Source organism: Saccopteryx bilineata, chromosome 5 (assembly GCF_036850765.1).
Source record: "Saccopteryx bilineata isolate mSacBil1 chromosome 5, mSacBil1_pri_phased_curated, whole genome shotgun sequence".
Taxonomy (NCBI): domain Eukaryota; kingdom Metazoa; phylum Chordata; class Mammalia; order Chiroptera; family Emballonuridae; genus Saccopteryx; species Saccopteryx bilineata.
The window spans coordinates 28117093-28142731 of NC_089494.1; positions in this window are offsets into that span (position 1 = coordinate 28117093).

Below are 25639 nucleotides of genomic sequence, written 5' to 3' on the forward strand. Positions count from 1 at the left end.
AATATGCGAGCAGTTCTGGATCCCTGAGGCTGCTTTGGCTGGCATTTTATTTAGCTCGTGACATTTTTTTACTGTATTCTGGTGGGCACCAACACTGCCCAAACCTGCAGTTGTCACTGAATTTAAAATCATGTTCAGATGCTCTTTCGTTCTAATTGCCTCTTCATGGCCACCATTCCTAACCAGGTTGAACTAGCTGAGTGTATATTTCTGTACCTGTTAAGGCGGCAGCCTCACAAAGAGCTGTGGGCATGTTTATACCGGACCCCAGGCACGGCTAGAGGTAAGCCTTTCAGGAGCAGAACTGAGAAGTATCCACATGCAAACCAAACGTAGGAGTGCTAGGGTTTCACTTTTTATTTCTGGTTGAACCTAACTCAGAAACTGTATAAAGTAGAGAATTGCCTACAAGGGCCCAGGTGGATGTAAATGAGTCAAATATATGAACAAAGTGGGTTGAGAGTAAGGTAATAAGGAGTGGTGAGGACTATGGCAAACTGGAGAACACCTGGCTGATATAAGAGGGAAGCTGGGACTCAGCTTCAGAAGATTGGTGCCATAGAGGAATGCTGGCACGGCATTTCCACATGTACCAATTTTTTTGTGACCTCTTTTGATCTTTTAATATTGGCACAAAGTGAAAAGTCTGACCAAGCAAAAGCATTCATGGGCTAGATTCAGCCAGTAGGATACCAATTTGCAAAGCATGATTTAGAATGGTTCGAGTACATGATTTGCAAAAGTAATTAGTTTCATAGCTCCGTGACCCTGAAATCCCTCCTAAATAGTGCCAGTATCAAATAAGGCCAAGGGGGTGAACTCCACACTCCTTTCATGTGCAGCCATTTTGCTAAGTGGCTTTTACCAGCCCTTCTCTGTAGAGCTTCTCCGCCTGTTCTAAGCATGGCCTGGTCCTTCTTGGGGATTGGAAATTGTGCTCGCTCCTCTTCCAGCTAATTGCTTTAATGCATCCTGAATATATCTACTCTGCTGCTCCTAACCACTGGGTCATCATTTATTCACAGGCCTGAAGTCCCTTAAGCAGCCTCCTGCTGGTCCTCACACTGCAGGGGGTTAATGTAGTCTGGTTAGTGAGTCAAAAAGAAAGATGACATCATTTTCATGTCAGGAATGAGGATGTGTGTTTGTGTATGTAAGGGTTCTGGCGTGCACAGAGAGGAACACTGAGACTACTTCTCTTCTAGGGTGTGTGTCCCCCACCGCCCACCCCCCACTCGGTCTTTTGCTTTCAATCCAATCTGGCTTCTCCCAAGTGAGTTATTAATATGGGACACAGCCTGGCTTCCTCCCTTCTGTCTCCTCATATAAATCCAACTAATTAATTTACTTTAACAAGAGGAATCTTTTTCTACCTCTTTCAAGCTTTCTCCTTCAGTTTAGATTCTCTTAATTGAAACCCAAGACACACACGTTTCATAATCCTACATGGAACCTTATCTGTGAGGCTCGGGGTGTGCAGATCTCCTACTCTGCATCATCAGCCCCCCAGTCACAAACGGGGAGAAAAGGAAACTGCAGCAAAGGGGCTATTGCATGAGAAGACAGGTTAGAGAGCAGGGAGAAGCCAGGGCTCACATTCTGTCTGGTCCAATTAATGAAAGAAAATCAGGAAGGCCCCCTGCCTGTGCTGGAAAGTTGACATTCTGAAGAGATTCACAAACGTCTTTTAGAAAGCTTCATTCCACTGCGTTTATGCAATTCCACAGAACGGTGGCATCAGAAAGCCTGCTACTGAACACGTATGTACTTAAATCTTGGGTCTCCTTTCTGTGTAAGAATAAAAAAGCCCACGAAAATATGCCATGTGGTGCCAGTTTAGAAAATCGCACCCTCCTGCCCCTCCCCCCAAAGTTGCCGCGGTCAGGGCTGTGTTGGTTGCAGTGTTGGCCTGTTTCTATAACAGTGTGATCAAAGAAGGTGGCTCTGGCAGGGGGAATTCAGGTCAGATGACAAAGGTGCGGTCTGGGCAAACCCAGGGTCGGCTGGAGACAGCCTCTGTTCCCAACAGCTGCAGGAAGACGCGGGAGTGATTCTGCATGTGAATGAGGACCGGTGGGGCTTCCCAGACCATTCCGAGGGCTGCTCCCTTAATTCTTTCCTTAGTGCCGCAAAGGGGTTTCCTCTCTTTGGGGAGAGTGTCAATGCTTGTCTTTCAGAAGCCAATACATAAATAAATAAAAGATAAAGACGAAGATTTGCACCAACAAGTGCCATGCTGCCCGCTTGCACCCTCGTGCAGAGAGAGGCGTCAGGCTAACGAATGTACTGGCTAACGAATGTACCAGCTGCGTGTGGAAGATCAGCCAAGCTGCGGCTTGAGGCTGTCTCTCACGTTCCGGCCGAGAGCTTCATTCTGGGCTGCCCCGGAGAAGCCGGAGCGTGGCTTCCACTGCAGCGTGAGTCAAGAGCGAAGGGCGCAAAGGCGATGCTCTCCTGGAAAATCAGAAAAGAGCCTGCCGTGGCGCAAAGCAGCTAGAGTCCCAATGGATTGACAACACCTCAAAATACAGGCAAATTCCCCTTTCCTTCTGAGACTTTTTAAAGTCCACTTTCCAGGAATCAAGGACTGAAAAGTTGGGTTACTTTTTAAGGTGTTTCCTGTCTCTCTCTCTCTCTCTACCCTACCCTTGTTCCTGTTCCCTCCCTGCCTCCTCCCTCCTTTCTTTTTCTCTCTCCAGCTTTATTGAGGTCTAAATGACAAATAAAATCGTAATATATTTAACGTGTATGATGTGATTTGATACATGCATATGTGGGGAGAGTATTCCCACGGAGCTAACTAACACACGCAAAGCCTGAAATACTTACCCTTTTGTGCAAGAATGCTTAAATTCTATTCTCTTAGCAAATTTCAGTTTCACAATGCAGTATTATTAGCTACAGTCACCACGTTCTGCAATAGATCTTCAGACCTTATTCATCTTATAACTGAAAGTTGTTCCCTTCACCAGCCTCTCTGGCATATGGGTCTCTGGCAACCACCATTATGCTTGCTCTGTTTCTATGAGTTCCCTTTTTTTTCCTTCCCAATTTCATATAAGCAATACTATGCTGTATTTGTTTTTCTCTGTCTGGCTTATTTCACTTAGCATAATGCCCTCCGGTTTTATCCATGACGCAAATAACAAGATCCCCCCCCCTTTTTTAAGGCCAAATAATTTTCTCTGTATGCATGCCATACTTTTTTTTATTCATTTATATGTTTCCTGAAACTTGGGTTGTTTCCACAGCTAGGCTATTGTGAATAATAGTGCAATTAGCATGGAAGTACATATAATTTTTTGAGATAGTGATTTTGTTTCCTTTGGATATGTAGCAATAAATGGGATTGCTGGATCATGTGGTATTTCTAGTGTTAATTTTTGAGGAACCTCCATACTGTTTTCTATACTGGCTGTACTAGTTTACATTCCCCCTGAAAATGTACAAGTGTTCCCTTTGCTCTACATCCTTGCTAGCACTTGTTATCTCTTGTACTTTTGGTAACAGACATCATAACAGGTATGAGATGATAGCTCATTAGGGTTTCGGTGTGCATTTTCCCTACGATTAGTGATTCAAGTGCTTCTTGGTCATTTGTATATCTTTGGAAAAATGTCTATTCAAGCCCTTCACTCACTTTTCAATTTGGTTACTTATGGGAGGTATTTTTGCTACTGACTAGTGATGAGTTTCTTGTGTACTTTGGACATTAACCGCTTATCTATTGGGTATGTGTTTTGCAAATATTTTCTCTCATTCCATTTGTTGCCTTTCCTTTTGCCGATGGTTTACTTTGCTGTGCAGTAGTATTTTTAGTTTGATGTTTATTTTTGCTTTTGTTTTCAAATCCAAAACTTACTATCAAGACCAACTTCATGAACCTTACCACATTTTTTCTTCTAGAAATTTTATGGTTTCAGGTCCTACATTCAAGTCTTTAATTCATTTTGAGTTGTTTGTTGTACGTGGCATAAGATAGGGGTCCAGTTTAATTCCTTTCTCCTTTTTAATACCATAAATGACCTAGCTACTTTTTTGACTTATATGGACCAAAATCCCACTGTGTATGAATTTAGGGATTACTGCCATCCTGAGTATGTCCATATTCATGTGCATTTGTGAAGTGAAAAGTATGGTTCTCCCTGTGTGTATCTCCACGGCACATTCCCTTCTATAATAATAGTGGCTACTTTTATTGAGCACTTACTATGCACAAAGCCCCATACTGAGAGCTTTGTATATGTTTCCTCATTTAATGCAATTACTAAAACTGGGGAAAAGTGGACTATTTCTTTTCTGCTTTCCATTCATTTTTTATTAATGGATTCCTTCATAGATATAACTGTGCCTCTGTACCTAACCTAAGCTCACATGATGACTGTTGCCAAGGATAAAGTTCTTTCAGTGCACAAATATTATTCTTATTCTAGAGAAGGGACAAAAAATGTGTTTTTCAAAACAGCAAGTCTATGACCAGTTGGCGCATGTTTGCTCACAAGGGACTTGGATGCCTCAAAGTGAATTAAATTTTTTGCTCCCAAAGCATGGTCTTGGTCAAGATATTCAATCTCTTGTGCTCCAATTCCCTCATCTGTAAAATAAGATTTGGGCCCTGGCCGGTTGGCTCAGTGGTAGAGCGTCGGCCTGGTGTGCAGAAGTCCCGGGTTCGATTCCCGTCCAGGGCACACAGGAGAAGCGCCCATCTGCTTCTCCACCCCTCCCCCTCTCCTTCCTCTCTGTCTCTCTCTTCCCCTCCTGCAGCCAAGGCTCCACTGGAGCAAAGATGGCCCGGGCGCTGGGGATGGCTCCTTGGCCTCTGCCCCAGGCACTAGAGTGGCTGTGGTAGCGGCAGAGCGACGCCCCGGAGGGGCAGAGCATCACCCCCTGGTGGGCAGAGCGTTGCCCCCTGATGGGCGTGCCAGGTGGATCCCGGTCGGGTGTATGCAGGAGTCTTTCTGACTGTCTCTCCCTATTTCCAGCTTCAGAAAAATACAAAAAAAAAAAAAAAGAGAGAGAGAGAGAGAGAGAGATTTGATGGGCTTATGTAAGGGGCTTAGAACAGTTCATGATATCTGTAAGCAGTCAAGGAATGTTGTTATCATCATTGTCATTATCAAATCATCACAACGACAATTTGAAGAAGATATTTTCATTTCATTTTATGGATGGGGAAACGGAGGCAAAAGAATTTGACAACTTTCCTGAGTTGATACAGTCAGTCAGTGATTCTAATCCTAAATCACTCTTGCTCCAGGGCTTACAACTGAAATTTGATGGTCATGGCTGTATGGAATACAATTTCTTTTTCCTGTAGGAAACCTGAGCTCTAAAGCAAACATAAAATGTCCTGAAGACTGGACATGTGTCACATGAGAAGCATTTTCGATCCCTCTGGTAGAAAGAGAGTGCTTAATTACCATGTGCCACTGCTGTTAACCTCTGCAAATAAGTCTAATTATCACAGATTAATGAACAGAGCTTAGGCACATCTAAAGGGGCTTTGCTAAGGGGTTTTCATTTCTGCATTTCATTATCTCCATAAACGCTGTTGTTCCCCATACACACGATTATGGGACTTTTATTATTTTTTTAGGTGCACTCTGTGAAATATCAACAACACTGCTTGTGAAATAGCTCAGGGCAGGGATCGCTTTCCAGGAAATCTTTAGGAAGCCTGTGAGTTGGGTGGCTGCTGCTTCTCTGTTTACTGATGAATCATGCCAAGTTGGTTCATAGGGAATAAGGCTTAGACAGTTGCCGAGGAAACAGGATGAAATTTTGGAAATATCTAAAACCATGGTGAAATTTCCAGGAAAAAAATCAATGTCTTAGTCAAGAGTCAGGTTAAGCCTTCTCTGCATTAGGGTGAGTAGCAACAATGCAAATACAAGCTTGAAAGATTCATTCTTATCAGCACCATGACTTAGATCCACACACACCATGTCGCAATTCTCAGGGAATGTTTTCTATGAATAGAAGTAACCATGTTTGCTATCCTCATCCTGGAAAGTGGCTATCATTGCTGGTTTTTAGAGCAGGGCTGTGTTTGGCAGTCATCTTTGAATATGTGTGAGAGCTCAGAGAGAAAGACTGTGGTGAGGACCTTGGAAATCCCAATGTCATATGTGGCAAGAGAGCGAGCTGGCAGCTAGCGAAGGGCAGCTAGCAAAAGCCATGCAGAAGCTGGGACCTAAGGAAGACCTTAGGTACAATCCACTAGACACGTTTCATTAATAAATAATTAGATTTGCAAATCTTGTCAGTAGAGATTGCTATCACGGAATTAATGAAATAAATAATGAAACACTTCCCTTGTTTTTGGCTGGCTTTCAGAGCAGAGTGGAGCTCTGCCTTTCTTGCAATTTATGGCTGTCTCTTTGATCAACTCCTCAGGAGTTCAAGGGACGATTTTACTGCTTCCAACACCCGCCTTCAGCTTTTAGGTTTTCCCCCCCTTTTTAACTTGACTTTTCCTATCATTTTGTGCTTCAAATACAAAGGTTCCCCAGGATAATTTCAGATAAAGAAGCCCAACAGGGTAAATAATCTGCATAAAAAAAAAATCTGACTCGTACTTGGAGAAACAATCGATTTAACACCAGGTTAGAACGGGTTTGGTTTTTTTTTTGGAGGGGGAATTCTTGCTTATTAATGAACACATGCATACACACATTCACAATTTTATTCAAATGTCTCCATTCTGCAGTCAGAAGCTAAGAGCATTTCCAGATCCAGAAACAAAGATCCCATCCAGCAGGCAGACAAAGCATATGCTCAGGAAGTTATTTCTTTTGTTAAAAAAGAAAAAAAAGAACAGATTTTTTTTTTTTAGATATCAAAAAGAGTATCAAAATAGTCAGGAGGAAATCAGAACATTGTTGGGTTTCTTTACACTTATTTCCTAACTTAGTATTATTTGCATTTGAATTCCTCTCAGGAGTGGGAGGGGATGGAATACCAACATGTGCTCACTGTGTGGGAACTTGAAAGCGCTTCATGTACCCTGATAATACATGAAATTTCTTCCTTGACTCACACCAGTCATAAGTTAACTAAGCCATTATCTGCATGCCTGACACTGGCTAATCTTTCAGAGGCTGGTCCTCTATTATACTAATATTATAGTATATCAGTATGCTAATATATATATTATTAGTATAAATGCTATGTAGATTTCCGTTCTCTCACTCTGCGTCCTGACCCAGCATATGAGTGGACACACACAGACACAAACTCACTATTTCTTGGAAGTAACAGCGAGTCCATACATAGGTCAGGGTCCTGATGGATCATTGGCTCGTGGACTTACCTTCTTGGGAGCTGCCACTGTGCTCGTTTTTACTTTTTGTCATTGAAAAGTTACAATAGGACAAAGTTCAAATGCATCCAACTTTTACAATCCAATTAAAAATATACCTTTGAGTGTCTATCTTTTCCAGTTTCATACTGTGACACGGCAATTCCACAGGCAAAGCACATGGGATGTTTCCTGTCTACGTGATTTAGAGCCTGTCTTCCATGACCAGGACACCTCTCGGTAGAGAGATACTTGAAAATGTAGTGAATTGTTAAGTTGGAGAAACAAAATGAATCCTAAAATTGTAAGGATCAGAACAAAACAAACAATAAAAACTCATCTTTGAGCTCATAGAGGGGGTGAAAGGGCCTGTCTACAGCTGTAATTTTATTATACATCTTTCACATATCTCTTACAATTGGCTAGTTCTCTAATGGGAGTATATATAGCTGGCTCTACTCTCCAAAGCGAGAATTGGATTTTATTATCAAATTATTACTGTATTTTATTGATTCTAAGGTGTACTTTTTTTTCACATTTTGTCAGTTCTGAAATCATATCAAAATTACTGTCAGCTGGGCAGCCGTTGTGATGTAGCTGTCAATACTACACATGGCATCAAAACTTTTAGAACGGGGCTGACTACTGCAAAGGAAATCCCGGCGGCAGTAAGAGACACTGCGATCACCAATGTGCTTAATGACACAGAGTGATGTTGAAAGAGGAATGTAGACACTGATGACAGTGATTCAGATATAAAACAGAAACCACAGATTGCAAAACTGTAGCAGGATTGGCAAAGCAGACTAACTATACAAATTGTGCACAGCAACTAAGATAAAGTGATTTAACACCAGCTTACTCAGCCCCATTCATTCTGAGATAAGACCACTGACTTCCAGTAACTCATCGCATTACAGATTCTGACCTATCGCTGCTTAGACCTTGCTATCTTCTCTGCCCCCAAACTACCCTAAGACTACTAGACTACTTGCAGGCTTTTCTGTGCCCTACACCTACCCTTCTTTGGCTCCCCCTGTGAAAGTACTGCTAAGACATAATCAAGGTGGTGCTTTCTCTTGCTCAGCAAGTTTAGTAAGCCCTGTTTTATGTGATCAGCAGTTTTCCCTAGTGGTCTGGTATAGAACTTTGATAATTCAAAAAGAAATTCAATAGAATCAGGCTCTAATGCTAAAAAAAAAAAAAAGAATGCATTAATATTTAACTTATATTTCTCTTTTAATGTATGCACAAGAGTGATACATGATAAAATACATATCTAATAAGTTTAAAATAACTTTTGTGAAAGTATCAAATGAAAAATAAGTAAAAAACATTGTGTTATAGTTTATTAACATTAATTTTTCTTTCTTAGTGGCACATAAAATAATGGTGTATCATACAATGGATAGATAGCATTTTGCATTAGCTAAAACGTGGCAATAATAGCTAGTGAACTTTTACCTGAAATTCATCGTGAGCCATGAACTGTGCTGTTTCACCTACACTGACTCATTTCATTCTCATAACCTTGCCAGGAGGTAGAGCCTGTGAGTCCCCTCATTTTGTAGATGTACAGACTGAGGGATGGCGCAGATCCATGGTTGTTTTGAATTAGATACCTAATAACTGAGGCTCAGGTCCAGGTAGACTGCTTCTGCGAAGTTGGGGACAGGAAGGCAGACATGGCCCTTGCAACATTATTTCTTAAAACCAGCAGACAGCATTAATTAGAATGATAGTGCTTGCACAGGCATGTACTAAATTTTGGGGTTTGGACTTTTAAGGGTAATATATTAACCATTCCTCTGGCACTCCTGAAAGTGAAATTGTTTCCCTTAGGTATTTAAGAAAAGGTATATTCTGAACCTAAAATGTTTGCCAGCTTATTTTTTTTCCAAAAAAAAGAGAGTCCCTTGGTGTTTAAAGCCATATATCAGGGTTAAAAAACAAGCAAGCAAATGAAAACAAACCCAGCGCTGGGTCATCCGTTTAAGTCACTGCTTGACAGCTGTTCTGGGAATGGCTGTTGCCACGGTTACTGCAGAGCACTCGGCAGCATCGCAGCCTTACCCATCATGTCTAGGCTGGGCTCCAGTCTCTCCGGAGAGATGACCCTTCTTTCTCCCCCCCCCCACACCCCCACCTTGGTGGTTCATATGAAAGATTTTTTTTTCTTTTAAAAGAGAAATGAAATAATAATATGCTGTAAGTTCCCTAGATATCACCTAGGGTGTTCTCTGCCTTTGATGCTTTTGTTGCCCTCTGTTTTTTCTTGTAGATCACAGCATCAGCACTGCTTTTTCTATAAATCTGCTCCCTTTTGCAGGTGGGGCCCCAATGAAGCATTGTCTATCAATGAATGTACAGATCTAGATGTCAAGCAATTTAACATATTCTTAGCTGGATTCTTTAGGTAGTTGGCCATGATTGTATTTTCAGGACTTCTGTTATTTTGTTCTTGCTTTCCTTTGGCTCTTTCAAACCCTCCCCTCTTATCCTGTCCTTGCATCCGCATATTTCTATCGATCAAGAGATTCGACCATATGCACTGGTTTTTCTTCTACCACCTACTTCCTGCTCTTCACAGTCTACTAAAGGGTTCAGAAATTCATTGAAATGTTATTTCACTTCTACTTTTATGCTTTAGGAAAGGGGGGGATTAAGGCAGAACATCTTACTTAAGTAGTGCTATTTATTGGAAATATACATCCAAAATGCAGCATCAAATATAATCTACTAGGCTAATTGTATTTCAAATTTATGATTATTAAAGCTTTCAAAATCATGAAACATACTTGCCATCTATTACACTTAACAGAAAAGAGAATTTGTGAGAAGCACTTTGAGATTCTTACAAGAATTTAGCATATTAACCTTCTTTGGTTTTAGGTATTAGATATGTTTAAGAATCATAGCTTTCACTGATGCTCTGAGTCAAATCAGATCTTTTCAAATACGCTGCTGGTTTCTCTGACATGCTATAAAAAGGAATTTGCTGCCCGTTACATTTCTTTTTCTTTGCTTTTTCTTCCCATCATGTTCTCTTGAACCATTGCTTTCTAGTCAGCACATGCCCCTTTTCTATGCTTTGCTTATATATTATTAAGAAAAAAGATGTAAACTCTTAGAGAGGATTAAGGTAGACACAGCTGGTGTCAACAAAAACAGAGAAAGATGAAAGAGTATTGAGCAGGTCTGAATGGACAGCCCATGGGGCTTTCCTGTGACTCATCCTTGACCTTTACCCTCCCAAATCATGCCTAAGGCAAGTAAACAGCTTTTCAAAGCAGATTACCTTCGGGGACTCTTCATACATTTTCATTTTAATCTCTTTGCAAAGTGGTAAAAAATAAACGTCTCTATAAAGGAAAGTACTATAGTTCTGACAAAAGTTAAATTTGAAATGACAAAGAATCACTCTGTTATCTATCACAGAGGGTCCTAAACGGGTTACTCCTTTATTCCAAATAAAAGGAAAAAAAACCAAAAACAATTCTCAATGAATGTTTTAAACATCTCTGCACTGGTCAAAATGGTTACATGGACCTTTGAAATTATTGTTTGGCGGTATTGTGGGTGCTTTAATTTTTTTCTTTGTATTTTGCAGATTATAATGAACATGTATTACTTCTATAATCCACAAAAAGACTTTCAACAAAAATGCAATTACAGTACAAAATTTTAAAATATGAAAATACCACCCAGTGAGTTTTTACAAATAAATGGAATGAAGAAAGCAGTTCCTTCAAGTTGAACTATTTAATAATGTCTATAAATTGTCATATACTTAGGAAATATTTTCTGATATAAAAGACTATCTAAAGGTGGACTGAAATATATCTGAAATATTTAAGAAATATTTCAGGACTGAAATATTTCTTAGCTATAAGATTATAACCCAAACCAAACAATAGTTTTCCTTTTGTAGATCACTGAACCCAAAGAGAAAAAAAGACATTTTTCTTTCTACACCTGTGATTGGCAAGTTACAAAAAATTTTTGTAATTAGACATACTGTAGCTGAGTGAACATGATCCCTCCTCCCCCCCAACCCCAGTCATTTAACCGATACAACTTCAGTCACTCTTTACTAACTAATGGGGATTTTGGAGCAGTGTATACCAGAATGATGTGTGAGCAGAGATCTGTAATCATCCCTTCGTCACATTTTTAGTTTCTAAGTTTTTTTAGTTTTTTTCTTTGTTTTTGGTCTGACAGTACCATTTCCTTTAGTTAAGGTCACAGTGTATAAAATATTGATTATATGGATAAGGTAATTAACTCATTCTTAGGGTCAATCTAGATAGATGATAAAACAGTCCTGTTCTCATGTTGTATGAAAATGACTTGAAACATTCATTTTTATACAGTGAAGTACACATTGGCAGGGAAAACCTATCCACACAAAACAATAAATCTTATTTCAGTTAAAGTAAACTGTTGAGAAATCTAATAGAGAAATGTGTTCCAAGTGCTTGTAATACTAAATCCTAAACATCCAGCTTTTTACAGACTTGCAAATCAAATTGCTTTATGGTTAGAGGAGCATTTAATACAGTGTGACCAGTTTAAAGTTAACATTTTGTATTCAGGATGATTAATGACACTATATTGTATTTCAATTACTACAAGATACTCCTCTATAATAAATGATGGCAATAATATTCACATTAAGTCAATAAAAAGCATCTTCAAAGTGTGATGTATAAGTGCCATTATTATAGTATAAGTTGATCACATCATACAATGAATTGTCAACAGGGTAACAGGAAATCTCTGTACCAAAGCATATATTTTCATTTCAGTGCCCAGGGATTTTGGCAGATTATCCTCATTAGTATTAATAGTAGTCAAATAAAAATCTTCACATACATTAGCAAAAGGACTGCTCCTTTTCCCCCTCAGCCTAGCTATACTCCATTCTTTTCAAACTACATTTTTGTAGGTTCAAGTGTGAGAAACCAACTTCTCAGAGCATTCAAGTCTAAAGGGAAATAGGTGTGACAATGTGTATTCTGGAAAACCAATACTTGGGGAAAACTAGTCTCAAATAATAAATATTTCTTTTCCAAAAGACTGTCCACTTAAGAGAGGGAATTGGGGCACCATGAAACTTGGAAAAGCTTCTGGATAATAAATTCTTGGCTTTTAAAATTGTTCTGATTCGTGCCTGGTTGTAGAAGTGAGGTCAATGATGAGCCCATGAGCTTAAGAAAGTAGGCACAGGGGAGAAGGTAGGAAAGATCAGTGGTTTCTGCCCCTCTCCACGCCTATCTGCTTTCCTCCTCCTCCCCACGTGGTCTCAGCTGAGTTGGTAATCACGAAAAAATGACTGAGGGAGTGACACAGTGGTGGGATTGAATTTAACAACTGGTTCTCTGCCCTAATGACCACTTTAAGTGTAAAAAGACGATATATTGAAAGGTATTTTACTTTTTCATGCATTTAATACTTAAATAAGAACAATAGAAGAGGTACACAAAACTAGATTATGTTACAAGAAAGAGTTTTAAAATATTAAATAATACCTGACAAAAAACAATACAACTGTTATTTAAGATATTTCCATATTGCTTCTTGATTGGCATCCTCACTTACAATTTTCTTCGCTTTTATCTGAGCATTGTCAGCTGTGTGATTTATCCTTACCATCTTTTCACTGTAGGAGTAAGATCCCATTTCTTTATCTGTGGACGGATTGAACATTGCTACGGGCACTTAGAATACGCTGTTGCACAGATGAACGTTAAAAAAAAAGAGTAAGGCGGCCCTGGCCAGTTGGCTCAGCGGTAGAGCATCTGCCTGGCGTGCAGGGGACCCGGGTTTGATTCCCGGCCAGGGCACATAGGAGAAGCGCCCATTTGCTTCTCCACCTCCACCCCCCTTCCTCTCTGTGTCTCTCTTCCCCTCCCGCAGCCAAGGCTCCATTGGAGCAAAGATGGCCCGGGCGCTGGGGATGGCTCCTTGGCCTCTGCCCCAGGCGCTGGAGTGGCTCTGGTGGCGGCAGAGCAACGCCCCGGAGGGGCAGAGCATCGCCCCTGGTGGGCGTGCCGGGTGGATCCCGGTCGGGCGCATGCGGGAATCTGTCTGACTGTCTCTCCCCGTTTCCAGCTTCAGAAAAATACAAAAAAAAAAAAAAAAACATTTGAAAAAAAAAAGAGTAAGGAATGTAAATTTGTGATTTCCACATTGGGCAGCTGCTCAGGTACCTACCTTAGAGAGAACCCTGATTACAAGTGACATTTTAACAACCAGTTCACCAAACACAACAAGAAAATTAGGTATTGGTTCTGCTGAACCAATGTGAACCAGCTAAATCCCACCCCTGGTGAGATACCTTTAGAGTGGTTATGAAAGTGGGAGCAAAGGCCACCCCTTCTGACACCACAGAACTCCTCATTCCGTGCTGGGCCCTGCCTGAAGGGGTGGCGGCAGGAGGAAGCGAGTATCCGATGGAAGAGCAAAGTGTCAATGGGCTAGGTGGGCGACATTTGTCTGGAACTCTGTCCCCTGCACACTGGAGTAGACATGCAATTGTCTGATTGCATTTCCATAATAGTGATGCAAAGATATGATCTAAAAACTATGGCGAGGTCCACCTGATCTCCTTTTCTTCTTCCACCATTTAAACAACATTCTCTTTTGTATACCTCATGACACCAGGTTAATTGCTATGATATTGTGGAATCCAATGACTTTTTAAATAACTTTAGATGTATTCTTATAATTGGTCATTAGAAGGAAATGGAGTCACTGGTGCGAATGAACAACATCAGAATAAAAGGTCTCATTTACTCTGATACAATTCAAAGTTATTAAGGAGAATTTCCCAATAGCGAGAGACATGTGAGAACTCCAGGGCCGATAAGGAAGCTATCTGGGATGAACACAGATTCCAGAATATAGTTAAATTAAATCTATATCAAATAAAAATTTTCTTATAAATCTAGGTTTGCTGCACATGAATGGCTTTGCCATGTGACTCTCCGTATAGTAAAAAAAAGGGAGGGAGGGAATCCTGTATTAAAATTCTATAACTTCTTATAGCTGTGGTTTAAAATTGTGAGTTGTGTGATGACTATGAGAATGTCGTTAACCTCTTGGGGGCCTCAGTTTCCCGATTTTGCAGTAGAGATGATGCCTATTCTCCAATACTCAATCTACCAGGTATGTGGAGGTCCTCACACACTTCATGACATCATACTTCATACATCAGTGACTCTTAGCCCACAGTCTCATTTGTAATTCTGAAATGTCCCAAATTCTACAAAATATAAATTGTTTTGTTTGTAAATTTATGTCAAAACTCATTTGGTGGCAAAGCCTGACCTGAACTTTAATAAGAGGCTATTCACTGGGTCTGCTGAATCCCACTTAGTGTGATTTGTTGCAGAAATAAATAATAATTTATTAAAATTAATTTAATTAATGTATTTAAAATCCAAAATTTCTGTATTCTAAAACACATTTAAGCCTAAAGCGTTCCAAGGGGAACCATGATGATAATGATGAAAGATGATGATACTCCCAACACTTTTTAGCTTGCTTTTTTCTCCTGGTTATATTTGTTTTTTGACTTTTGTATCTTTATCTCCCAGTGACTTCCCATTTTGTTCCTTTGCTGTCACTGTGACACAGTTTCTGAGAACTCACCACACTTTCTTTTGGTTCCTGGTACTGCTCTGCACACTCCTGGTTGTGATTTGGCTCACCCTCTGGTGCTCAGGGTCCAACCATCAATGGCTTCTGGAAATAAGGAACTAGACTTTCTATTTGTCAAATGCGTCAAGACAAAGTCTCTGTTGTTTAATTTGGCCGGGAAAAACAGATGGCTTGCTTAGTAAGGATGGAAAAAAAAACATGGAGGGTAAGGACAATTCATCTCCTTATAAAATAGAATCCATTCACACACTGGTACCTTATTTATTTCTTTTTCATTATGATTCATTGTGTACAAAAAGGCTCCATTCAAACAAATGCTTTGTGGTATGAGTCCCATTATCAGAAACAGGAAAACTGTGAGAGGTCCTTGGATGTCATCTAGGATGAAGTTTATTCTTTTTTTTCCCTCAACATGTAAGGTGGGCTATGGCTCCTTGGTCTCTGCATCATGAGATAAAGATTCTATTTCCACCCGCTGACATATGGCCATAGCCCAAGGAACTCTTTTCCTATTTCCAGGAACCTGTCATGGGCATCTACAAGAAGAACCCTCCTCTGCCCCATGGAAGGGCCTCTGACCCAGAGATTCATCGCTGGCTCTACCTCAGCTGCTACCAACCCAGCATCAAGGACACTAGAATCTTCTGTTTTTCTCTGGGTCCAGGCTCATATTGTTTGAAAGGCGTTTTCTTACAGAATTTATCAGTCTAGGTGCTCATGTGAGATGTGTATATTGGGCTGCATCCAAATAAGTCACTTATGGCCTGACCTGTGGTGGCGCAGTGGGATAAAGCGTCGACCTGGAACACTGAGGTCGCCGGTTCGAAACCTTGGGCTTGCCTGGTCAAGGTACATATGGGAGTTGATGCTTCCTGCTCCTCCCCCTTCTCTCTCTCTCTCTCACTCCTCTCTCTCTAAAAAATCAATAAATAAAATATTTAAAAAACAAACAAACAAAACAAAACAAAAAAAACAAATAAGTCACTTACTAAAGAATGAAAAGGCTTTGTTTCAAGACAATTTTACCTAAAAGGTACTCCCTTGGGGTGGAAACAAAGGATGTCCTCATTTAATTATAAAAATAAGATGTAAAAACATGAAAGGAGGAGTTCAAGCTTGGTAATATGGACTTTGAAACATAAATGACATGGGAAATAGGTGTCATTTACAGGATTTGGTGAAGAAGGAGACTAGTTTGGATTGAAGTATCAAGAAGACAGTTGTGAAGGATACTAGATCTGAAGTAGACCTTAAAATTTGTGCCCATGTGGATGATGAAGCTGGGGTAAGGATGAAGGGAAAAAGAATGATATGACGGATGAACAGTAATAAAATGGAGGTAGGATGGGGAGGTAACATAGGGTTTGATAGTAAAAGGCCTTGAAGGAGGGGCCAAAGTGTTTAGTATTTGTATTAGACACTAGGGACCTGGTTTTAGAACAGAAAATGCCTTTGTTGCAGCATTTAGTAAGAGGAACTTGAAATAGGTGTACTGAACAAAGTAAAGAGGGAAGAAATTGATTATGCAAAATAGTTTTAAAATAACTTAAGCACTTTGCATGCATTATCTTGATTATTTTAACACCCCTAGAGGTAGTTACATATTGTTATATCTATTTTTCAGATGGAGATTGGAAATGTGAAGTCATTTGTTCAAGGTCACACAGCTAACAAGTGGCTGGTCCAGATCTGAACCCAGATTTGTTTGCATCCAGATTTGAATTCTTACCTACTTTACGATAAACTGATGATTGCAATAATTTAGTTGTTAGGTTATAATGACCACTATTAAAGTGACAGCAGTGGGAATGGAAATGAAGGTTGCAGGTAAGAGATATTGTAAAAGGAAGTATCCACAGACCTAGTGACTGAATGTGAGCGGCTAAGTGAGGACAAGGCAAAGATTTGTTTTTATTGCTTCAAGCCTGGATGTTTCAGAGAACTGTGGTAACATCAGTGGAGAAAGGAGGAAACCTTGAATTAGAGATAGAAGAATCAAGTGGCCTCCAGCTCTTTCTTCTTCTATCTTTCTCCTCTATCTGATCTTCAGTATCTCTCCCCTTTATTAGGAGCATCTACCGAAGGCTGTAAGACACTCATGCTCATTCTGGTGTATGCTGAGTCCTATAAGATAAGGCTTATATCATGTTCAAGAGAGTGAGGAAGGATGTGGGGGGGGGGATTAGTATTTAATGAGGATCCCCAACAGAATTTATTCTCAGTCCTCAGAATTTACTGTAAGTAGATTTTACTGTAAAAACACTGTTATACTTCCTGTGCACCATTCCCTCAGTAATGGCTTTGGGCCCACCAGGCAGCTATAGGACCAAATCACAGTAGGCATTTAAAATTCATGATCTTGCTGCTGCATGGCAGAACAACATAAATTGAAAGGCACAGCCTGGATACCATCTTGTGGTCTTTATAAGGGGAAATTTGTGGCACTTTGAATCACGAAAGGCTATGACAGGCCTGGGCCTGTGGTGGCACTAATATAGCCATCACTGGAATGCCAAGAGGTGGCCTGCTGTGTTAACAGCTGTCATTTTGTGCCAAACTCGCATAACTAAAAGGTTATGGGCCAATAAAAGAAAAAAAGATGCTGCTCTTCTCCTTGGGTTATGAGATGCAAGAGCATGTCCTTTGGAAAGCCAGCTACCTTGTGTCCTGCTAAAATACGCCTGTCAGAGTGGTCAGTGTCTGCAGTCAAAGACATTTTGTAAACATGTCCATGTCGGCATTTCTTTCTCGAGTGGGTGAGTCTTGCTGGAGGATTGTTTTTAGAGCTGAGTGCTGGGCTGGCAGGGGACACTGACTCAGGCTGGAGTTACTTTAACACTTCGGTCAGGGTGGTGGCCAAGGCGACTCTGAGAAGCAAAATGCAGCAATGCGAAATGCCTGAGAAAGACCTGCTTCTGGCGAGTTTCTTCCTCTCGTTGTGACTCATCCTTCTGGACAAATACTTCATAGGGTTGGTATAGAGCTGAAAATGATTGAATACTTAAGTCACACAAGAACAGAGGACACACTGGAAAAGTTAACTATCATTATTCTATTGAAAAATGAGATCAATGTTCTGTTCCACTATATCTACAGCACTTAGAGAAGTGTCTGACTCATAGTAGGTACTCAAGAAATATTTATGCTATAAAGGATTAAATGAATAAATGCAAAAGAGAATTATAAAAGATTATATCTACTCCTGGGGGCCAAGTAAAATGTAGATTGTTAACTCAGTCCTCTACTCAGCATCGTTTGGCAACAACAGTACACAAAATAAGAGCACCGTGGTATTTAGGAGCTGGGAGGCATATCATTCACTCCATCTTGTGGATGACATAATGAGGTTCCAAGAAGTTAGGTGACATCGTGAGAGGTAACTCAGTGAGTTGACAAAACTGGTCTTAGAATTTTGGTTATTTTACTTCTCAAGGACTTCATAAGCCTGGGTGGAACTATCCCAGGGGTGATTTGAACTCAGTCATTTTTTCATTTTTAGAAAATTGCTTTCTTACAGTTTTCCATGGAAGGAGGGAAACACAGCAGATAAAGAAAGACCATCTTCTTTTTGAAGCTATAAGCTAGTACGAAGCGGAATCTTCGTAGTGTTTGTGATACAAATCTGCGCTTCAGCTCTGGTTCCTGGCTTTGGATTTGAGTTGGGATCCCGACTCTGTAGTTTGTGATCTTTGTGACCTTGGCCAAGTCACTTAACCTCTCAGAGCTTCGGCATATCTCATCCATGAGGTTAGTTATCATACAGACACAAAGGGTCTCCATGAGGAGGATTACATGAGATGATGTAACTAGTAACTAGAGGATTTAGCACAGCACGAAGTAAGCTCTCAGTAAACCACAGTCTTTACTGTGAATCATGTCGGTTCTTCCCAGGGAATGTCTCAATAACTTTCCCTTCTTATTTGTGGGGTTACCATCCTGCTGTCAGCTCTGGATCTACACTGGACTAACATCTCATTTTCTCTCCTTTTTTGAGCTTTTCTTCATATAGCTGTCAGCTTTAATACTCTCCCAGACTGTTAACTGGCTCTGGTTTCCCATTTCAATACCAAATCTAGACCCTCTGATGTTTTCCAAAGCTTTACTTTGGCTCTCCTACCCCTTGCTCATGACTCCTCTCAAAGTCATGACTCATCCCTGTGCTGCAGAAGGTCCTGGCTTCCCAGGTCACTTACGTGGCCACCTCTCTTTTAGGCTATCCTAATTCTTGTATTTCAAGGCACAGCTGAAGTTCCAACTCTTTCTAGAAACCTTTTCTGATTATTCCAGTACTCACTGACTTACTACTCTGAATTCTGACCGTGCTTTTTGAAACCTGCTAGAATAGTGCCTGCTTTTCACAGTGATGGGTGCCCATGAACTGTGACTGGAAGCAAATTGCTATAAAACTATGAATGCAATCTTATATTTGGTGGTTGTATCTAATCAAGAACTATAAGAATAACACTAATTATCATAATGGTATAATGATATGCCAGTAAATTATATACATTAATAATAAATATATGCATGAATTTCTATAGAGTGGGCACAGATCAATACCTGATACTAATTTGTGAAAAGGAAATTAAGTTATTTTAAAGGGTAAATTTTTCTTATCAAAATGTTCACATAAGTATGCAGAAGTGCACAGGAAAGTTTTGGGTACCATTGTTTATAATATCAAAACATTGAGCCCTGGCCGGTTGGCTCAGCGGTAGAGCGTCAGCCTAGCGTGCGGAGGACCCGGGTTCGATTCCGGCCAGGGCACACAGGAGAAGCGCCCATTTGCTTCTCCACCCCTCCGCCGCGCTTTCCTCTCTGTCTCTCTCCTCCCCTCCCGCAGCCGAGGCTCCATTGGAGCAAAGATGGCCCGGGCGCTGGGGATGGCTCTGTGGCCTCTGCCTCAGGCGCTAGAGTGGCTCTGGTCGCAACATGGCGACGCCCAGGATGGACAGAGCATCGCCCCCTGGTGGGCAGAGCGTCGCCCCTGGTGGGCGTGCCGGGTGGATCCCGGTCGGGCGCATGCGGGAGTCTGTCTGACAGTCTTTCCCTGTTTCCAGCTTCAGAAAAATGAAAAAAAAAAAAAAACAAAAAAACCCAACAACATTGGAACACTAAATACACATCAATGAGTCTTGAACTTAGGTTACATCTATACACAGAATACTATGCCTTTATGGAAAATTACAAAATGGACTTCTATGTATTGACAAGAAAAGATATCCTTGGTACATCATGTACAAAAAACAAGCTACAGAGTAGTACATATGACTAAATTTCTATAAAACAAATATATATTTCAAATATATTTCATATTCTTCTTTGGATAGAAAAAAATCTAGAGACATACTAAACTGTTAAAGGTACTTATCTCTGAGGAGTTAGGTATGGAAAATGGATTAGGGTAGCTAGAAGAATAGTTATTATATGTTTTAAGTATCTATCCAACAAATAAAAACCTAAGTCTTCCATGTTATAAGTTTAGACCAAGCACAAGCCAACTATAATATGTACCTGTATTTAAAATTTTACATAAAAACTTGTGCTTTAGAGATATATATTGCTAAAATTATTATATATATTATAAATAATCTATATCATCTATAAATGCATATTTAATTATATATTTAGTAAGTAAATAATATATTTAGTAAATAAATATACTTAGTTAATAAGTAATAAATATATATATATATGGTGTTTGACTGAAAGAATTTATTTATTTTTCCTCAGTATAAATTCTCTCCCAGTAATGAGTGCCATTCATACTGTTTTCTTCTAACCTTAGAGCTGCATACAAGTTTGACATTATTCTTCTCAAAAACCTAACAGTCAGTGTCCTCAAATTTCAAGGACCCATTAAGGACAGTATGGGTTATGGTATTTTAAAAATATGTCACATTCTGAATGGCTCTTTCAGTGACCTGTCAGGATAGATACTGGCTGACGTGCCGGATCCGGGTGTCCTGGCAGGACATCAGGCTGGTCTCAGCTTCGTGGGTTGGCAGAAGGCAGTCTGGGATCTGTTCTTCACGTTTGTCTTCTTGTGTTTCCTCTCTCCCTTTCCTCACTCAACTGGAAGCAGAGATTGTTTTGAGGAAGACCATTCACATGGTAGACAGCGGTTATTCAAATACTTTGGTGAAAATGATAGAAAGTGTGAAAGGGATAATGCCACCCCTATCAGAGTGTGCACTTTGGAGCAGACAGATGTGGGTTTGAATTTTGGCCTGATCATTTTCTGGTTGTGTGACCTGGAGTGAGGCGTGTAATTTCTCAGAGCTGCTATTTCTTTATGTGTAGAATGGTGATGTTGATCTCTACCTCACAGGACTTTTTTTGAGGGAAAATGAGGTAACCTGTGAAATGTCTACAGCATAGTTGATATTTGTTAATGTTAGTAATTTCTTATCTCCTCCCTTCTTCCAAATCCTCCTTCCCACATGCTCTTGATTTACTCTAAGAATGTAAGATTCTGGTCTTTTCAGCTGCCGCTGGTGAATCCACTCTCTCCCCTGTCGGGTACTACTACCTACTGAGTTAGTTCTCAGTGCCAGCTCATATGCCTATGTGTCACTGTACACAGTTATGATGAGTAAGTACAGGTATTTATTAGGCAGCTTTGAATGCATAATCATCAAACAGTCCAGAGTGCAGAATACACCAACCTAGCAATTTAGCCATAATTACACTTGGGTCAACTTCACCTCTTCTCAGTTGGTTAGAGCATCATCCCTATACACTAAGGTTGTGGGTTCAATTCCCAGTCTGGGCACACACAAGAATCAACTGATGAATGTATAAATAAGTGGAACAACAAATCACTCTTCCCCCTCCCCCGCTTTCTCTCTCTCTAAAATCAATTAAAAAAAATTTTTTTTTTTAAAAAAAAGATGCTCCTTGAGGGTGGAAACCAATGTTCTCCTAAGTCTACAATACTGCCTTGTACAATGATGAGTACTGTACATTTACCAAATATTTGCTGACTGGCATTGCCCAAGGGTAGCAGAGCCTCTTTAAGTACAAACAAAGCAGCTTTTGAGCTGGTTAACAGGACTTGGTCAGAAAGACCAAATCTGATGGTTGGAGCTTAATTACACTTTATAAGCAAACCTATCTATACCTACATCATTGCAAACTGGAGAAAGTCTTCCCTCCGTAGCTATTCTTCACTTGCTCCTCCACTTTGCAGCAGCCCATCAGCGTCATGGAGATGCCTTGAGGCCAGGTTCAATAGCCTCCGAGCTCAGCAGACATCCCCGAGCTCCAGGAGGCACCTGGACAGGCCCTGAAAGCAGAAGGGAAAGTTTGGGAGCCAGCAGCTGAGAAACCTCCCAGCGAGACATTGTCTGCGGATCACTGGCCCATATCACACAAAGGCCTCATCTGAGCCATTACAGCCTATTGTGTCAATGTGTTTTCTAGGAGGCTGCCATCCATACATCACAGTCGGCTGCTAAGGCAGCTAAGGTAATGCCTCCGCTCGCAGTTACTACTTCCCATCGGTGAATTCTATTAGAGGACCGTGGGTTACTGCCGCTGGAGTTCATATTAACTCCGTCAAAGGGATGGTGATTGATTCTGTGGAATTTTGTAAATACACACAAAATACATTTCAGACTGTCATCTGGGTTTTGTATTGCACTTGTGTGATCACTGCTGCATGGTATATCCAATATCATCTACTCAAATTGCTACAGAGAAAAAAAAATTTCCCATGCTATTTTAAAGCTGAAATACCTGCCCATTTTCTTTCTTCTCCAGTAGTCACAAAAGATTTAGATCTAACTCTAAACCATTGACTTCTCTTCTGACTTAACAACTTGATCTAATGGGAAAAGCATTTATGAAATGCCCACTGTGTGCCAAGAAGTAGCATTTGAAGCTAAAAGAAGATAGCAAGAAATTAATACACTAGGTTTGTGTCCATAGGGAATTTATAATATAGTTTGAAGCATTCATAAAATGAGTAAAGAATACAGTTACAAAACAAATAACAGGAAGTGCCAAATTAATACACAGTTGTGTCACATACATAGTACATTGCTATATTCTTGAAATGATGAATGCATATTGAGTCATATAAAACACTGGAAAAAGTAGCTATTTATAGGGGTTCTTTATGGTAAATCGTGTCCATAGTGTAATTTTATAGCCTAATAGTCTTTTTTAGTCTAATTTATTGATATTAAAATTTCTGAAGTTTGTGAATCTTTCTATTCATGATGGGCTCCTGAGCCAGGAAAAAACAAGGACAAAAACAACTTTTGGAGTAACCTAAGAAAGTTTCCTAAATGAATTAAATTTTAGATTAGATGCTGAAAGTGAAGAACATGAATGGTAGTGATTTTAGTGAGGACCAACCTTTCCAAATGCTCGAAGCAGAAAAAAATAAGATCAGGTCTCCATTTCCTTCCTGAGTGTATGTTTCTGAACACAGGAAGAACTAGTGCTAGGACACTCATGTCATTTGTCACTGGTGAGTGACCTTTTTCTTTAACATGCCTTCCAGAACCACATTCCAACATATTCCGTGTTCAGCACTTTGACAGCCTGAGACCATGTGTGTACCTATAGGCCCTTGGTGGTCTTCACCTCGCATCTGGACTCCTGAAGGAGAAGCAGGTACTCTCAGGGCATCCCTGCTACTGTGGCCAGTGGCACACTGAGGGCCCAAGGGTCTCATTCATTATGGAAATTCCTTTGTTCCCATGACTTTTCCCTCTGAAGTTCTTCAAAACAGGGATAACATGGGGAGATTCTTTAGATTGAGGTCTCCATTCTGAAGATGGAGTGATGATCTGGATGGACAAAATTCTCTCTAATAATTCCTTCCTAAAAAGTCTCTCTTTACCCTGTTTGTTTGGGTTCTGATAGATAGATAGATAGATAGATAGATAGATAGATAGATAGATAGATAGATAGATAATAGATACAGACAGACAGACAGATAGATAGATGATAGATACAGACAGAAAGACAGACATATAGATGATAGATAGATAGATAGATAGATAGATAGATAGATAGATAGAATAGGAGATAAATAGGTGGATAAATATATAAGTAGGCAATAGGTAGATAAGTAAAGAGGTAGGTAGGTTATAGATAGATAGATAGATAGATAGATAGATAGATAGATAGATAGATGATAGATAGGGAGATAGATACTCTTAAATAGTTATTCTAATTTTCATGTCTGGTTCAATCCTACTAAAACCAGCTAGTAATGCAACTATCCTCAAGTATAGAGACCATCATGTTACTCCTTTGATCAAGAATTCCCTACTGCTTACATTAACAGGCCACATTCTTCACTCTAACATCAAAGTCCCTCACAAACTCCCTCCCACCGCAACTAAACCCCTCTCTCAATCTCTCTCTTTAATCACCAACATTTCTCTTTCCATTGTGCTCTCGGCTGTCCTGTCCCTAAGTAAAGTCTGTCCCTTCCTGTTCTGTGGTTTTCCATGAGATATCCCAATGCCCCATTCACCTCTCCCTTCTATATCACACTCCTCAAAGCGTAGGGTTTTTAGATGATAAAATAAATGTGGTTTAAAGAACTAGCCAGGCGTGTAGGCACCTTGTTTCCATAGGGCAGTGGTCCCACAGCATGGCCAGGAGGGGTTACATAGGACTGAAGCATTCTTATGCAGGAGGCCCAGACTCAGCAGGAATGGAGCCCCAGATCCAAACACTCTCTTTGCAGGGAGCCAGCCTTGGCCAAATGCAGGAATTAACTCTGCACAGCTGAGAAGGAACAGGGCATACATGCCTCTGGCAAGACCTACTAAACTGCAAGCAGAGGAGTAATTTAAACTGGAAAATCAAGGAAAGCTGAGGTTTAAACCTCAGAAAGACAAAATCCCAACAACCAGTTCTGAGGTCAGAGGGCAAGGATCATATAGCTAAGAGTTCAGAGTGAGGCAAGAGTACATGGGCAACAAAGAGCCCCTGGGGGTTTATGGCTTCTTTTAGTGGTGGTAAGAGGGCTGGCGGGGGGGTGGGTGGCAGTGTGTGTGTGGGGGGGGGCTTGGGGGGGGCAGGAGGTATGGGAAGACCATCTCTCCCAGGAGCGGTGGCAGGAAATGCAGTGACAAAAGTTTCCCTCCGACTCTCTTGGCCTCTGGGGATGAGAGTGCTCCTTTGACAAAGAAAACATTTTAGTCCAGGACAGGTTACTAGGGGTCATTACAGCCGCCTAATAAGGGAGCTTTGCTCTCTGACAATAGAGGCCAGGTTCCTCTTGTTCACCACTATGTCCTCAGAGTCCCGCAGGCTTCCTGGTATCATTCCAATTGTTATGTAGCTACTGAGTGGAGAAAGTTCTTGAGAAAATTAAATTAAATAACACATGGAAAGATGCAACAGGCTGAATGTTTGTGTCTCCCCAAAAATTTATATATTGAATTCCTGACCCCCAACATGGTGGTATTTGGAGGTGGGGCCTTTGGATAGTAATTAGGTTTAGATGAGCTCATGGGGGTGGAGCTCCCATCATGGGATTGGTGAGACCAGACACACTTTCTTCCTCTCTCTCTCTCTCTCCCTCTGCCATGTGAGGATACAGTAAGAAGGCAGCTTTCTACAAATTAAGAAGCAGGCTTTCAGTAGACATCCACCAATGCCTTGATCTTGGACTTCTCAGCTTCCAGAATTTTGAGAAATAAA